This window comes from Podarcis melisellensis (genome assembly GCF_964234715.1).
Source record: "Podarcis melisellensis genome assembly, chromosome: 5".
NCBI classification, from domain to species: Eukaryota; Metazoa; Chordata; class Lepidosauria; order Squamata; family Lacertidae; genus Podarcis; species Podarcis melisellensis.
Genome location: NC_138537.1, coordinates 71,821,652 through 71,839,281, shown reverse-complemented (window position 1 = coordinate 71,839,281; position 17,630 = coordinate 71,821,652). Strand labels below are relative to the sequence as shown.

The window sequence follows — 17,630 nt, the reverse complement described above, 5'->3', positions numbered from 1 at the left end:
TAATTTGAGACATGAAAAGATTTCTGAAGAAGTGATCCCTGAACCTATGCACTCATAATTCGTTAACCCAAATGCCATCTACTGACAAATTTAATGAAGGCCCTTTTTCCTAGACAAATGAAATGCCAGGAGTCTCCCAAGAACATAGCAGTTACAGGAAGTGTGGAACTGGCAAGGGATACCTTTATGCTCACATATTCACAGGCTATGATATCTAAAAAGGACTGAGAACAACTTTGGATGTTACAGCCAGTGATAATAAGCAGCTGAGTGAGTGGGTTACACTGACTATCATTTTTGTATGAGTTCTACTTGGAACATAAATGTGTGAAAAGTGGAAACATGAGTCATGAATCCGTTTAGTGGTTTGCTTATTTTTTGTGATATCCACTGCATTCTGATTTAAAGGCTTGCAAGCCAGTGGGTCACAAGGCGGTCATGCCTTGGCCCCCTCTCTCCTATGCCTTTCATGACAGCTATCTGCCCCGTTACAGGAGTAATAGCAAAAAGAGCTGTCATGAATTTTGCTTAAAGCACATTTTCATGTTAAATTTGGAGGCCCCTCAGGGAATATCCAAGGAATTTTGTGGGAAACAAATCACATTTTGATAAGACTCATGCAACTTGTAAGAGGAGTGGGTGTTCTCACATCCTTGGCCCTATCAAATTTCAGAGAGGTAACTGTCTTTCTCTATATCATTCCTGGATAAAGAAGGAAGATTTCTTGCTTTCCTGCTCCATTGCTCTTAGTGACAGTCTGAGGATTGATGAACTGAAACAGAATCTTTTCAGAGCATTGAAAATGTCTCCCAAAAGAAGTGGTGGAGTCTCACTGCTTCATACATTCTGAAACAACTTTCTAAAAATACGGTACAATTATAAGTGCAGAGTACAGGCCACATTGCAACAGACTGAGGAGACTTAAATTTTTTTGGTGGGGGGCACATTCCTTGCCTTATGCTTTGGAGCATGCACACTATGGGGTTCCCTTGGCTCACGAGATAACAGTCCACCACCCCGCTATAGTGGGCTTCCTGCAGCAACAAGAGTTCTTGGACTAGATGACCTTTGGGTCACGTTCCAACTATGAATCTATGACTTCCGTCACTGTTAATAATTTTAAAGATGCCTGATTGAGCAGTCACTTCCTTCTTGTTTTTCAAAACTGTCCAAAAAAAATAATGACTTTGCTTAAATAATATGTTGGAAACTTAATCAAAAAAATTACAATATTTGTTTCGCTCTCAATGACTTCCCATTGTCTTTGTCTTGCACCACAAAGAGGCTAGTTATCAAAGCTTGCTACATATGTTTGGTTTCTCTTATATGCCCAGGAGGTTGGTATTTGATGGCCTTTTACCCCAAGAATTCAGTTTCCTGAAGCAGAAAATTAAGCTTTTTCCTCTTTTCTGTGGAAAAGTCAATGTGTCCCTAATATTCACGCAAGACTGTGCTGACATACACCTAGCAAAGAAAATATTAAGTACTATCCCTAAATAGCTGGTACAGCAAAAGGAATGGTCTGAACAAAGACATAGGGCTGGATCCAGACTAAGTCATGCTTTGGCCTCATTGAAATCAAGGAAGCTTAAGTTAGACATGACTTAGTTGTCTCCTTGATTTCAGTGGAACTAAATAAGGCATGACTAACTTAATCAGCACAATCCAATCCAGAAGTGAATCTCATTGAGGTCAATAGAGCTTACTTGCACATAAGTGAGGATAGGATTACAGTTTTTGTCTAGCTCCTTCCTTGTGTTCAAGACAGTGGCCAAGTGTTTTTCCTTTAGCTACACTGAAGCTTCTCTTAAATAGGACTGAGATCCCTTGCTTCTATTTGCATTTTTGCAATGAGGTGTCAAGACACAGTGAGATTTATATTTTAGTTGTGTTAATGAGAACCTGTAGATAGTCTAACTCAGATGTGGGAATGCTTTTAATAAATGATTTTGACCTTCTGAGCTTTAAGTGGGGCGGAAAACAAAACTTTGTTCAGCACTTTTCTCCTGCAATACAGGAAATGAAATCAAGAGGTGTGAACAGGTATATATAATTGAATGTTATTGAAAAGTAGACTCGCAGCAGAAACTGCAGATCCAAAATCTGTTCCTATATCCTACCACTGTAGGCTCTTTTCCTATACCATACCACTTTAGGCTGCAGAGGGCTATGTGTTTATCCCCACCCCTCCTTGATACATTTATTTTGCATAGATTAATTGAGTTGTAGACTTGGAAGGGACCACGAGGGTCAACTAGTTCAGCTGCCTGCAATGCAGGAATATTTCCCCCCAACATGGGATTGGAACCCACAACCCTGAGAGTAAGAGTCTCTTGCTCTACTGACTGAGCTGTCCCACAGGTCCATAGTAAATTAACATGTCAGGAGAGGGGGCCAACCTCGCTTTCTTACTGATATTCACCTGGTAGATGAATGAGCTTTTTCCCCCACATAGGGAAGCATTCAGACATATATACGCACCAGGCAGTCCAGGATTTTACCATAATTTTGCCACTTAACCTTAGCTTAATAATATAAATGGTGTTATTAAGCAATTAGCCTGGCATGGTCATTCTGAGGTATGCTCCACTGTTTTCAAAGGGCTCTACTCCCAGGAATGGTGTGCCTTTTGAGTTCCTTCTTTCTGTGGTCATGCTGCCACTTTCATTTGCTTTAGATGGGGAGCTTCCAGTCACGCTATAGGAGGACTTTAGAAGTTGTCTTATACCTGCTGGTCCATCTAGCACTGTATTGTCTACATTGACTGGCAGCAGCTCTCTATAGAATTTCAGGCAGTACTATCTCGAGATACCATAACTTGAATCTGGGAACCTCTTCATGCAAAATGTGTACTTTATCACAGCACTACAGCCCTTAACTCAATTTGCACCTCCTGAACTAATACAGATATTGGAATACAATTATCCTTTGGATTTCGCACTTCTCTAGATTTTGAAATACAGCTATTGCCTTGAAAAAAATGTATTAAAATGTAGAAGAAGGGGGGAGAGGAATTTAAGGGTAAAGTACATTTAGAAATGAGTACATTGAGATAAAATAAGTGTTTAAATAAGTATTTTGTGCTCAAATATTTAAATACAAATTTCCATCTGCTTAAAAAAACCACACCCCACAGATCATTGTAAAAATGGGACTGAATGGAGTTATGATTAAACACATGCAAAACTGCCATGAACTCAAGATAGAATGATGAATAATCAGGCTGTTTGCTGGAGCCTTGTGACAAGAGGGTGACATGGCTACATTGTCTCTTTATTTGTCAGTGTAGAATTTATTGAAAATCACTTTCATGGGGGGGGGGTCTCAAGTTCTATTATGAAAAAAGAAGAAAATATCTGTCAGATTTCTTCATTACCATTCATAATTTTGTAAATCTCTATCAAATCCCCTTCCAGTTTGTAAAAGGGTCCTTTTTAAAACTGTAAAAGCTACAGCTTTGATTATTGTGGTTTGCTTACTATTCAGCAGTGATATCTGGCCAGCTTGTTCTGCCCTTTTAACTGTTCTTTCTGCCCATCTAATGGCTTTATAGATATAATTATAAGATGTTTGGCTGATGTACTATTAAAACCTAATTAATTTTCAGTTTGCATGAATTAGCTGTAATATGCATAAAGACACACATTTAGAAGTGTGATTACATGTTAACTGAAAAGTTGACTTTGAGACATTTGTTTATATATTATAAAATGAAGTAGCTCCAGGCTTAGTGTCTTAAAAATTCTTGGCTCATTACATTATGGCTCTTTGATTGTCTGAATGGTCGCCTGGCATTTCCATAGGGCAGAACTACATGTTACAAGAAAATACAGGAAACACAGAGGAAATAACTGTTTCTGTCTGTATGCAGAGAGGAATATTTGAGCTCAATCAAATCAAATGTATATCTGAGATAATTTGTTATTCCTGATGTTGATAGATTATAATGGATCAGTCTTATATCAGAAACACAACTGAATGTAACAGGGTTACTTACAAGTAGATGGATATAGGATTAAAGCCTTACAATGCAATCCTGTGCATGTCCACTCTGAAGTACCGTAAGTCCCTCTAATTTCAATTAAGCTTCTCCTATGTAAAAGGGTATAGGATTGTAGCCTAGAAAAGCAATCAGGTACTGCTATTGTTGTTGTTGGTATTTCTGTCTTGGGAGACAATGGAGGAGTGTGCCTTTGGGGGATGAAGATAAACTGTTGGAAGGTTTACAGCGCCTGCTGTAACCGATGCGGGAGAGACATGTTTTGTTCCAGCTGGGGCAAATGGAGGCATTCGGATGTGCTGCTACAGCTGCACCATGATGTTTCTTCTCTCTGCGCTCCTCCCAGCAGTCACACTGTAAATATGATCAGTAGTTTGTAATTTGGAAACAGTAAGATGATTCAGGTAGCCTACTAAGCCAAACCTTGGCTTGCTGAGATGACACAAGCATGAGGCCTTCCAGAGAGGAGCTCACAGCCACTTAGCCCCCCTCCCTGCTCTCTTTTGCTGCTAAGCTTTGCCATACTAACCCAAGATTTGGCTCCGTGTGTCATCTGAACTGACACTTGTAGTTTTGGTCTCTCTCCACTACTCATACTCAGCTAGAGATGGGCAAGAAATTCAGTTCAGTTCAGTTCACATTCAAAGGGGAATCTTATCAAATTGGCACTTTCTGAAATCATAAGTGAACCAAAATGTATTTTTGCCTTATGTATAAAATTGCTTTGAAATACAGTGGTACCTTGGGTTAAGTACTTAATTCGTTCCGGAGGTCCATTCTTAACCCGAAACTGTTCTTAACCCGAAGCACCACTTTAGCTAATGGGGTCTCCTGCTGCTGCCGTGCCACCAGAGCACGATTTCTGTTCTCATCCTAAAGCAAAGTTCTTAACCCGAGGTACTATTTCTGGGTTAGTGGAGTCTGTAACCTGAAGCATATGTAACCCGAGGTACCACTGTAAAGCAGGTGCACTTCCCTTGATTTTCAAGTCAGAATTGCCTATAAATTTTATTATAAGAAAATACAAAAATATTATTTCCTGACACCTTTAATAAGGGTGTCTGATGACCTCACTCTCTCCTCCCTGAAATATTGCTTGACCTTTCCAGGTGTCTTTGGCTTATTGTCAAAATTTCTTGAACATTTGGCCCGAGGAGGAATTTCCAGTTTTGATTTGGACCCTACTTGAACTGAAATTTCTCTTGGGTGTACTGCCAAACAATTTCATTGAGTGCCGCCAAGTTCTAGTCTTATAAGAGACGAAGAAACATTTATCTCTGTCCCATTTTCTTCACACCATTCATGATTTTTATAAGCCCATTTAAAGCTGTAAAAATGTTGCTTTTAAAACTGTGTCTGGGATGGAGTGCAGACCCCTCCTGTTTCTGAAGTCTTTTCAGAATGTTTCCATCCCCAAGTGTTCCCATCCAATTTCACTTCAGGCTAAATTGCAGGGCCAATTCTTCCTTATATTAACACCTCAGTATTAATCCTTTGGAGCAGCATAGTTGACAAGCAACTGATAAGGCAGGGTAGGGAGAGGTATTTAACTCTGCCTCCATCACTATTCTTTGTGGAGGGTGACTATTTGCAGGAAGTCTCCACTATTTTTCAATCGATTTTCCCAGAGTTCTAAGATGTACAAGAAGTTTCAATGGTTACAGGACGCTCCTTGCTTCAGATGATTGCCTTTCAATTTATCGAGGGCAATTGGAATGGTGACAGGGCTGTAGATACTCTTCCTCATGGTTCCTTTCACATGTATACTGACATCTGAAGGCAGTCCTGTTTAGGGAAGTTTTTAATGTTTGATGTTTTATTCTGTATTTAATCTGTTGGGAGCCACCCAGAGTGGCTGGGGAAACCCAGCCGGATGGGCGGGTGGGGTGTTGTTGTTGTTGTTGTTGTTGTTGTTGTTGTTGTTGTTGTTATTACTATTATTATTATTACTGAATGTTTGAAGAGAGTTTTAGTCTTAGATGTGTTTTGTCTAGTAGGATATGTCTATATTCAGATTCCTTGCGACCCTCACATAACAAATCTATTTGTCATTTGCACACTGGTGTTTGTGTAAGGTGCGAAGATAAGTTATTTTTAAATTTGTTTTTAAACTATTCAATCTGTGCATGTTCTGGAGCTAACAGATCTGAACTGTACCTCCCAGACTAATATGCAGATTGGAACATAGCTATCCTTCAGATTTTGCACCTTCCAAATTTTGCAGTGCAGTTCTCCACGGACTGCCTTAACAACAACAAAAAGGTCCCATCTTTTACTCACCCAAATAAATAAATGATGATTTAATGATGGCAGGAGCAGATGGATGTGGAACTGGGGTGAGACTGGTGTGATGGGTCAGAAATAGGAGAACCTGTTCAGCAGGGGGTTGCAACTGGCTAGGTTCTCTTCTGCTTTCTTACTCCAACATGTATCTGTACTTCATATTACACAGTATTTGCAAGGAGCAGTCCACCTGCTTGGAGTGGGGGGTGGGGAACCGTGGCAATAGCCTCCCAGCCGCAGCATCACTGTCACTTAAAGTGAGGGGTGAGACAGTGGTGTGGTTGGGGTGTGCAGGTGCGCTAACATAGCTTATATGGCAGTCTGTGTGCAGCCCCAACCTTGTCCCCCTTTCCTAGTATGTGGCAATGATACTGATGGGGGGGCATTGCTATAGCTATGCTTCACGAAGCAAGCTGCTCGTGGTGTTTGCCACTGCTGACTCTAATTTATATGTAGCATTTATGGTGCATACAGTTCAATTTGTTCTTACTGGTGCTGGCTCAAGACATTTTGATGGCTAAAGTAGCTTTTATTTACTATTAGATGTGTAACACAATCAGTTTGAAGTCACCTTGGTCTTTCAATAAATTCTATAGCTCAGACATACACTCTGCTCTTTTGTGAATAACACATCTGTGAGGTGGTGTTGGTGTGTTTTGGGAGTTTCAACCAGGAAGGCCCAGGTTTCAGTCTCTGCTTAGTGTGAGGCTCAGTGGGCAACTGTGGGCCTGTTACTTGTAGACTAGCCTAAAAAATAGGTAATCTCCATGCCCAACACGCTAAGCTCCATAGAGGAAATGAAAGGCATTCATTCATTCAATCAATCAATCAAACAAACAATCAATCAAGAGTTTGGACGTGCTATTATCTATATCATATGGGCAGAATTCCACATGGGCACCCCCACTGATAGAAAGGGAGGGAGGAAATATCACCTCCTCCCTGAAGCTCCCAGTGCCACCTTTTATACTTCATACTATGTCATACTTCATACTATTTCATACTATTTTGGAGGGTCCCCCAACCTCCCAGAACAGATGGGAGGTATAGGGAGCTGCAGGTAGTGGGTAAATCATGAAAACCACCCCCTTCATCATTTTGCCAGAAGAATTCCTCTGCTATATCATGTGCCTTTCTATCAGCAGGAAGCAAAGTCTGGCTCCATCCTTGTGAAACTCATAAGTAATGTATATTTTTCTAAAAAGCTTGGGTTTTCCCCCCCTTCTGCACTGCAGTCTCTATCAGAAAATTGATTGCTTTTGTTTCCTTTTCACTGATGCCAGTCACATCTTGAACAGAGCATTTAGTGATCCTATTGAAGATATCAAAAATAGTGAAAGCCATGTCAAAGGAGAATACATGTTAGAAGAATCAATTTTTTATCCATTCTAATTGCTTATATTATGAATTTCATTACAGCCAATTCCATTATATGAATCCATTCTCTCATGATAGTCAATAATTTGAAAGTTCAAGTGGATTTAATAATTCATTCAGTGGGCCCTTAACATATTTCAGTTTTCCCCAATACCGTATAACAATTATCACGAGAGGCAAATTTAAACTTGTGTGCTCAAAGATTTTTCTAAGTATGACATTTTTGGTCTCTGCACATTCTATAAACTCCCATAGGAGAAGAATTCATGAACAACTAATAGCAGACCCAGTCAATTTAGAGATACACGTTTATTCACCCAGTTCGCTGTGCAGTTAGTTCGGGTTCAGCTGAGCTAAATAACAGTTGCAACAGAGATGTGTGCTACTGGGTTAAGAAAATGGATCTGATGCAGACATAAGCGCTCTTCAGGCATTCAAAGTGAATATGTGAAGATTGCTGTGGCTTTGTGTGCAGAAACCCTGCCTGCAAAACCCAATTCCAAGAGAATACCTTCATGCACTGAGTGCAAAGGTCTGAAGGGGGCTCCACCCATATTCAGCTGAACACAGTTGCCTCTGTGGGACTGGCAATCCTGTGTTGTCAGGGTTCCCAATTGCACAAAGGCGTCAATGCAGGGATCTCCTATACCAGGCATGGGGAATCTATGGCCCTTCAGATGTTACTGGATTCCAACTACCATCAGCACAAGCCAATGTGGCTAATGATCAGGGATCATAGGAGTTCACAGGTTCTCCACCTATACGCTGCATATTTTACCCCACAAACAAGCCAGATGTGGCTTGAATGCACAAATAGGGCCATGATATTGCATTGTTCTTAAAAGTTTTAAACAAAAACAGCGGACAACATGAACTCTTGATGTGCTGTCAACTTTGGCCATTGCTGCTAATATGTTGGATGTTGAATATGAATAATGGGTTTAAGCTCTCTATGGCCATGAACTCACCAACCTGGTTGGGGTATGGATTTTCAAGCTCAGTTTCAAACAGCTTACCCCTTAGGTATGCTGGAGAATTTAGACTCATAACAGTTAAAAGCTAGAGCAATATTTAATAAAAAAAAAAGGAGTGCAAACCAAAGTAAGCACTTTCACACGTATTTTAAAAGGTATTTCTGATCAGTAATGGTGTGTATGGTGAGGAAGAACCATCCTCCTGACATTAGCTTATCCGCTGCCTACATGGACAGGGCCTGGGCAGGGAGGCAGCAAGTTAGGAACACCAGTGTATCTGCGCAACCCTGGGCCTGCCACTGCCCCACCCATGTAAGGAGAAGTGATGCTGGAGATTCCACCCCACCACATGTGGTACCACTTTTAATATATTTATAGTTCATTGCTCTGAACACCAAAAGTTTTTTTAAAAAATTAATATAATATACTTCTGCAACCATAAGTAAAATGAATTCAGCAGAAGGAAATGTCCATAGAATAGAGTTCACAGCAATGCCCTTCACTGAAGACAAAAAAACCAAAGAGTCTGTAAATCATTAAAATGACAATCTTCACATGGGGGTGCATGAATTGGGGTTGGGGTCAGTGAATTTAGGATGACTGACTAAAAGGTTTTAAAAATTGAAATGCTATGGATGTGTGGGTGGGTGTGAAGATTGTAATGCAGCACCAAAATGTTGCAACATAGACTTCAGGGAAGCGTCTTTGGGAAAGGCATTCCATAACCAGGTTGCCAGCCCAGAAAATGTCATGTCTCTAGTAAAGTCCCATCATAAGTCATTTGGTAGAGAGACACCCAAAGAATATCCTCTGAAGGTCCATGTAGGTAAGATAAGTTCCAGAGGAGGTGATCCTTCAGGAAACCTGACCCCAAATCTTTAGGGCTTTAAATGACACTTTTAATTTGGCCGCCAAACAGACTCACTAAACACTGGCATAATATGATCGTGTTCCAGCTAGCAACCTCTCTGCACTCTTTGAAACTGCATAGAGTTTTGTCCATAGGAGAGTTGAGCGTTCACTACTATATACCAATGGAAACAGTACGGATGACGGTCTATATAAAATAAATGCTTTCCACTTTGATTCCAGATATGTGTTTGTGAAATTTAACATCATCATCATGCATCAGGAATCCACTGGAAACCACCTGAGGGGAAAGAGGAAGCAGAAAGCACTTAGGCAAAGTAAGTTTCAGAACTCTTAATGCAATATTGTACTTACCTTTTCTTAACTCATTCTTGAAACAGCAGTGGTATTCTTGTTCAAAAAACAACAAACGAACTTTGTGATGTTGGACTTTTGCACATTTTGTGTGTTTTTATTGTTTATCTGGAAAAAATGGGTTGCTGTGTATTAGTAAAGTTCCCCTGCATCAACCCCTCTGCTCATAATCACACCCTCCAAACATGGCCTTGTAGTGAAGAAACAGGACATCAGCCTGTGCTTGTTGTGTGCAACATTCAGCTACACACTTTAAAAGTGCTTTATTGTAGCCTGATTGAACCTACTAATCATGATGATCACCAACAACAAATAATCTCCACTCTTTTGGTAATCAATCGGCACTTTACCAACTCTTTCTAGTTGCTGGAGGTGGTTGTGGGCTAATGGAATCAGTCCTTGGTTGCAAGCTATTATCTCTCATTGTATGCCTTTTGTAGACACTTTTTACCCAGAATTTATCAATTATTTTCAATACATTGAGCCATTTAGAAAAAAACATATTTGTGTGTTTCCGCACCACAAATGCATGGCAAAATCCAGAAAAGTACCGTATTTTTTGCACCATAACACTCACTTTTTTCCTCCTAAAAGGTAAAGGGAAATGTCTGCGCGTGTTATGGAGGGAATGCCTACGGGTGGCATGCCTACGGATTTTCCTCCTCTAAAAACTACGTGCGTGTTATGGTCGGGTGCGTGTTATAGAGCGAAAAATACGGTACATAAGGCAGCTGGGAATTGTGTTCCATTTCTCAAGCAAGTTCAGGTACATCAGATCATGTCAATCCCCTGTGAAAAGTGGACCAAATTTCATCCCTAGATGGAGCCAGGTAATTTTCCCCTGTATTTTTCTCTGTCATCTAAGTGAAAATCTGTACCTATATCCATCCATCTACCTATGGGGGGGGGGGAGTGTTTGTTGTCTCCAGACCTCAGTAAACCCTGAAAAGGTAATCACAAAGTTCTGCAACTCCAGATTGACATTATAAATATGAAATGAAAATCAGACTTGAAGCATTAAAGCTCATGATGGTGTATGAATATTCATTTATTCTGTGGCACTTCCATGAATTCTTTTAATTACCACCTTTTCATATTCCAGTTTCTCTGTAATTCGTTTGATAAACAATTCTGCAAAGGGGTTGCAAATGACACTTTCATTTTGCCAATCTCAGAGGTTATTACTTGAAGAAAATACATCATCAGGATTGGTCATTTTACATCTACTACGTATGAGAATCAGTCCTAATTGCATTTTTGTTTAATTGGTGATGCCTAAATCCATGAAGTAAGGGAATTCTATTCTTACACATCCACAAATAATTAAATATGGATTCATAATTAGCATTCTCAGAGACTTTGACGAGTTTTGCAGCAAGGTCCAGGGACCAAAAGGTCAATAATTGAAATCGTATCATATGTGTGGGTATTTAGTGGCTGAAATGCAAGCAGAATCCATAGCTGAACAGACCCAGTTATGTGTATACCAATTATGTGTATCTGCACGATGGATTAAATTGCTGCCAAAATGTACAATGACCACTAACAAGGAGGTAGTTAGTTTGGTAAAAGTTAAGCACTTTTAGATCCCCTTGGTTTCAATAAGAGAGATTTAAATGCATGCAAAGCTCTCGTATTTAAATTAATTGTCTTTGCTGGATCATGAATTATGAAATTATAAAAAACAAATAATAAAAACACATTAAATCATTTGGAAACCTTCAGATGATTTCAGTAAAGCCACATTTGAAAATTGATGAAGGGTTTCAGGGCATAGTGATTAGAAGGAAACTCCAACCCCCTGCACTGCAGGAATGTCAACTCACAGGTCACCCAGCCTGTGCTTTTAGGTTTATTTTACTCCTATGCAGTTACTGTATACCATTTCTAAAATATATAAAGGAAAACATAAATATCTGCTTCTATCAAGGATGTGTACCGTGGTGATGTTCAGTATATAGAGAGCTGCTGATGGGTTGGAAGTGTGAGAGAAATAAATAGGCAATATAGCAGCATCTCAGCTACTAAGGACACCAAGTCATCTTGTCTAAAAGCGTTTGTACTTTCATCTGTCCTTTCCAGTCTGCCTGCCCGATGAGGAGTACTGTGAACTCAGTATCTGTGCATAGTCCTTCAGTAGCATATATTGGTCGAATGAAGATTTCACTCCCCCCTCCCTCAGTTGTAAAAAGTGTCACTGCAGATGATAGACAGACAGACAGACAGACAGATGCACAGATGCTTAGGTGGAAGGAGCTCCCCACACAGCCGGCCACACATTCATTTGCTGGAGCTTTGGTGTTGTATACTGCCATTATGTCACTATGGATAAAGAGGAATCCCACTAGTACTTTGCACCAGTAGAAGAGGTTAAGCACCAACAGCAGGAAGAGAGAAAGGCCCCCCCCAGATGCCCTTTTATTGCTTATGGTGATCAGGAACAATGGGAGTTGTAATTCAACAACATCTGGGGGGGCCACAGGTTGCTCCAGCAGTAGGTCATTTGTGGGTGGGGGGAGGACAGCGGCATCCAATTGGTGATGGAGGCACGTCACTCATTAAAATGAGGCAGGGTACCCTAGGGAGCTCCAGGTTGGTGGTGACAACAGCCCTGCATGTATCCCCCCCCCCAAGTGGAGCCACCAACAACCTAGAACTCCCCCACAATGACACTGCCTCGCCCTGCCCTTGCTCTTGTGAGCATAGTGCTGCCACTGGAATGACACCACTTCTTCTGTCCTCCCCCTTATGACCCATCACTGGGTTCCCTATCAGTAATATAAAGTGAGTCTGCTCAAGCTTTAGCTGAGACTAGTTGGGGAGCTTTCCAAGTATTGGCAGGCCAGACGTGGGATTGACTTTGCTGTCAAAGCATGGGAGCCTTTTTTATTTGTATTTGTATCCTGAGCTGGGGCTCAGGGACTGCACTGCTCACTGGAGTCTAAATGCCAACATTTGGGGGCTTTTGCATACGCTTTTTGACTATCCGGAACTTGGATGAAAAGTAGCCAAACATGGGGACTATGTCTTATTTAAGTGACTAGCACAAAAATTGCCTTGCTGGATCATGCCAAGGTCCATCTAGTCCAGGGGTCAGCAAACTTTTTCAGCAGGGGATGGGTCCACTGTCCCTCAGACCTTGTGGGGGGCTGGAAAAAAGGGGGGGAAATGAACAAATTCCTATGCCCCACAAATAACCCAGAGATGTATTTTAAATAGAAGCACACATTCTACTCATTTAAAAACACCAGGCAGGCCCCACAAATAACCCAGAGATGCATTTTAAATACAGTGGAACCTTGCGTTGCAGACATAATCCGTGACAGAGGCACATCTGCAACCCGCAGCGTTCGCATCCTGAAGCACCACGTCTGCGCAGGTGCGATTTGGCGCTACTGCACATGCACAAAGTGTGATTTAGCACGTCTGCACATACATGAATGGCGAAACCCGGAAGTAACCCATTCCGGTACTTCCGGGTTTCCCATGATCTGCACCCCGAAAACACGTAACCTGAAGCGTCTATATCATGACGTATGACTGTAAAAGGACACATTCTACTCATGTAAAAGCATGAAGATTCCAGGACCATCCGCGGGCCGGATTTAGAAGGTGATTGGGCCTACCCATGATCTAGTCCATCTCCAGCATGCTGTTTTCAACAGCAAACAGCTAGGGACTTTGGGGATAAGAGGATTGACTAGGATCTGGAGATGAACTCTCACCTCTGGGTTCCTAATGACTTGGTACTGCCTTGAGCTAATCATAAGTAGACATGGGCAGGAAGGCTTAATCACACTTTTATGAGCTTGTGTCTTCTATGGTTATTTTGAAACATTGTTGAGCAGCACCAGGAAGTGGGGAAGACACTTTGAGAATTAGAATATACTGTAATGTCTGAACAACCTGGTGCTTAATGTAATACAAATTGACTTGGCTGTCTTGCATGCGTCATCCAGAGAGCACATTATTATTATTATTATTATTATTATTATTATTATTCATTATCATTATTTGCAATGCACCTATTTGCTGTCTGAGGCATCCAGGAATCACTGTTTGGAGGGCCGGAGCAGGAGTTCATGGGCAAAGACTGATTCTGTTTTGATGCAAAGGGTCAGCCTTTTGTTCTCTACAGTCAAAGCAGATTATCTTAAAATTTTACCTTTTTATCATATAAATCTTAACGCCAATGCAAAGAGAGAAAGAGATGACAAATCCCTCAGTAATACTAATCAACAGTGCATAAGGGTCATTGATGGAAGGAAATGTATTTCATTTTTTAAAGTTTTCTCAACAAATCCAACCTGTTCCATCTTTGGAGCTTCAAATCTCATAGTAAATAGTACATTGGCCTGTGGATGTGCTGGCGTTCTTTGGTGTGAATTAACTGACTCCCCCCCCCCCCCCGAGCTGCCCTTTACTATAGCTACTCATTAGTCGATGAGTGTGTGACTATGGGGAGGAATTTTGTCTTGTACAGAAAGTCACTGTGGATTTTTTTGTATGTCATGTACATTTTAATTCCCTTAAATACATTTCGTTTTCCTTTGATGATGATTATGATAATCTATGACCAGAGTTCACTTGAGGCACCCTCCTATGTCATCCGTTGGCAAATGCTGTGGAAACTAGTAGGGTAGTTCCTTTTAAATAGTTTTGGAGTCACCACAATTATTTGGGTTATTTTGTAAGGCCTTGAAAAATGCTAGATGGCGGCAGAAGTTAAGGCTTGTTTTATAAAGTTGTTTTGGTCCTGTTATCCCCACCTTGAATCCAGATCCTCTACAGATGCATTTACCAGTACATCTTCAGGAACAAAACTCGGTTCAGTACTTGGATTCACATTATTACATAATCAAATTAACATATTAACTTTATTAGATATTAGAGTCTGCATTCTTTTTTCTTACTTCATAGAATCAAAGGATTGTAGAGTTTGAAGGGACCATGAGGGTCATCTAGTCCAACCCCCTGCAATGTCAGGAATTTTTTGACCAGTGTGGGTCTCGAACCCATAACCCTGAGATTATGCGACTCGTGCTCTACTGACTGAGCTATCCATTCAGGAGCATTGAACTTATATGCAGGCTTCAACATGGTACCCTCCAAAGATTTTAAACTATAACTCTCATCACCCCTGACCATTTGGCATGCTGGCTAGGACTAATGAAAGCCAGAGTCCTAAACAGCTGGAGGGTAACAGGTTGAGGAAAACTGTTCTACAGCTCCCTTGTGCCATTGTTAGGAGGCTTAAACGTCACTCTGTCTATCATGTTTTAACATATAAATGTGCTTCAACCTTTGAGGTATCCAGTGCCATGGGAACTGATGATTGAAAATATTTTCTTTTCAGCTTAGTATAAAATTGAATAGACACATTGTTCTGTATTCAAACTGATTCTTTCTCAGTAATAATTTCCAGTTATTTATCTACTCATTCTGTGTATGTATAAAATATTTAAATACAAGTTTTAAAACGCAAATATACTGTTGTAATAATAATAGAAACACAGAGAAAATAAAAGCATATATTATTTACATTTTTAAAAGGAAAAAGAAATATAATCTTCCTTACACAGAACAGCAAATATTTAGCCTGATGCTGAACAGAGCAATGTTATTCTCAGGCAAACTTTCCTGGGAAGCAAATTTCACTCATGGGCACCATGAGCCATAGAAGGCCCATTTGGCAGGGTCACCTGGAGGAGAGCCTCCGAAGTTGACCTCTGCACATAGACGGGTAGATGCATTCCTTCAGAAACTGGGTCCCAAGCTGCATCTTCAATTTGAATTGTGCTTGGAAAAGCACCAGTCCTCTAAACCATCTGTTTTTGGACTGCAACTCCCACCATCCAAAGCTAGCAGGTCCCAGTGGACAGGGATGATCGGAACGGTAGTAAAAAAAGCCCAGCTTGAGTCCCACATTTGGGAAACTCTACTCTAAACACTCATTTTGATGTACGATTAAAGGGCCTTATTTTGGGTTAAACATGCATAGAATCACTTTCTAACTGTCTTTAAAGACAACCAAAATTGATTCAGACTAAGGTTGCCATATTTCAAAAAGTAAGAATCAGGACACCCTGAAAGTTGCTGAGCTTTACAATAATGCAATTTTTCGATCCAGGGCAAACCACTTCCTTTCAGAAATCCCCCCCCCCCCCCAACATCAGTTCCGCCTTTGAGATCCCGCTAATGTCTGGGAGAATTTGGATTTATGGCAGCCCTAATTCAGACTGAGGGCAATGAAGAGGCAAGCAGTTTCTAACTCTTTCAAAGCAACCACCCTTTGACTCATTTCTAACATCATTTTACTCTTTGGTTTTAAATTATTTTTAAGTTGCAGTGACAGCCCTCATAAAATAAAGACATAAATAATAAATACTGGAATGATTCATTGTATATTTACACTTTGGTCAAACATTATCAAACACTGTTGGTGTGTAACTAGTTTTATAAATACTGTTAGATAATGGAGACTGACAGCATGGTTGCTATACATGAGTCCATGTGTGTAATTAGTTCCCCCATCAGATTGCTAGGACTTTACTACTTTCTTACGTTTTATCACAGCAAAATATATAGACTTCAGTATGTGACTGCCTGCAGGCACAGCATGTAATGTTTTGTGAGTTTTTTGTCTTGACTGCAGTGATGGACGTTGAATACCAGTCACTATCTTGACAGTTAAGGACAAATTGACAGATGGGATTGAGCCATCTTTAAAATATAGTAAGATTGGGGGGGGCAACTATTGTACCCACTAACAGGCATACAATCCAGTAACTGAATAGTTGAATATTTGTTTTCTGGAACAAATAGTACTAAGTAGCATTAACAAAGATTTTAAATAAATTCAATGGATTTTTATTATTATTATGGAGGGGTCACTGGCTATCATTGAGCTTGGAGGAAATACTGACAGTCAATTGAAGCACAAGGAGAAACAGAAATACATGCCAGGTGGTCTCTTTGTTCACTGCAGAAGTGGCAAGCTGCTTTTGTAAATTGAAGGATTGCCTTTTCAGCACTGAGTTGTTTGAGTGAAAAATCTTTAATTGCATATACATTTCTTCCTGCTATTTACAAGCAATAAATGGGAAATAGTTTAGGGAGAAAATGAGAACCCGTCAGTTTGCTTTTCAAAATATATTGTGCTAGTAAAGTTGGTTTCTGTTAGAGTCCTATGTAGGCATATAAAGCATGAAAAAGATTTTGGGATTTTAAGAATGATGAATATTAGGCAATAGGATCCTAGAAAATGGGATGTGGGGTTATTGGTTTGTGGATTTTTTGCTCTTGTTTTATTATGTATTTTGTGTTTTTATTTTGTGTTTTTATGCTCTGAACCTCCCTTAGTCCTACGTATGAAGGGCACCATTCAAATTTAATAAATAATAATAATAATAATAATAATAATAATAATAATAATAATAATATATGAAGACATTAGCCCAGTGACATTGTATATATCCACCTTAAAGGTTGTACATATTTTTTCAGTATCTCACTCCTGTTCTCTAAAGAATTTGCAAAACTTTCAGTTTTGTGTCATTTTTAGATAGAATTGGCCTGAATCTTATGCAGGGGTTTAGTTCCAAGGGTAATGCATATGAGTGAAAATTCCATATAGACAAAATCGTGTTATCCTTGGAGCCACCCCATGACTAGCTAGCCAGCCTTATAGCAGTCAGGGAGAGGGAGAGCATCCCTACTACTCCCAGAGCCAGCGCACCAAGCAGGCCCTGCACAGGAAGCAAGTCCAAGAC

The 17,630-nt window shown here is 40.3% G+C and overlaps 1 long non-coding RNA gene across 1 annotated transcript in view; it reads left to right on the top strand.

Moving 5' to 3' along the window:
* The window catches only part of LOC309371207, a 77,203-nt gene extending 65,064 nt beyond the window's left edge, over window positions 1-12,139 (top strand). The window contains exons 3-4 of the long non-coding RNA XR_014168910.1: window positions 9,727-9,821; window positions 12,041-12,139. This is a non-coding gene — a long non-coding RNA (uncharacterized lncRNA). The remainder of the gene's footprint in view (window positions 1-9,726; window positions 9,822-12,040) is intronic.
* Window positions 12,140-17,630: the final 5,491 nt, after the last annotated feature.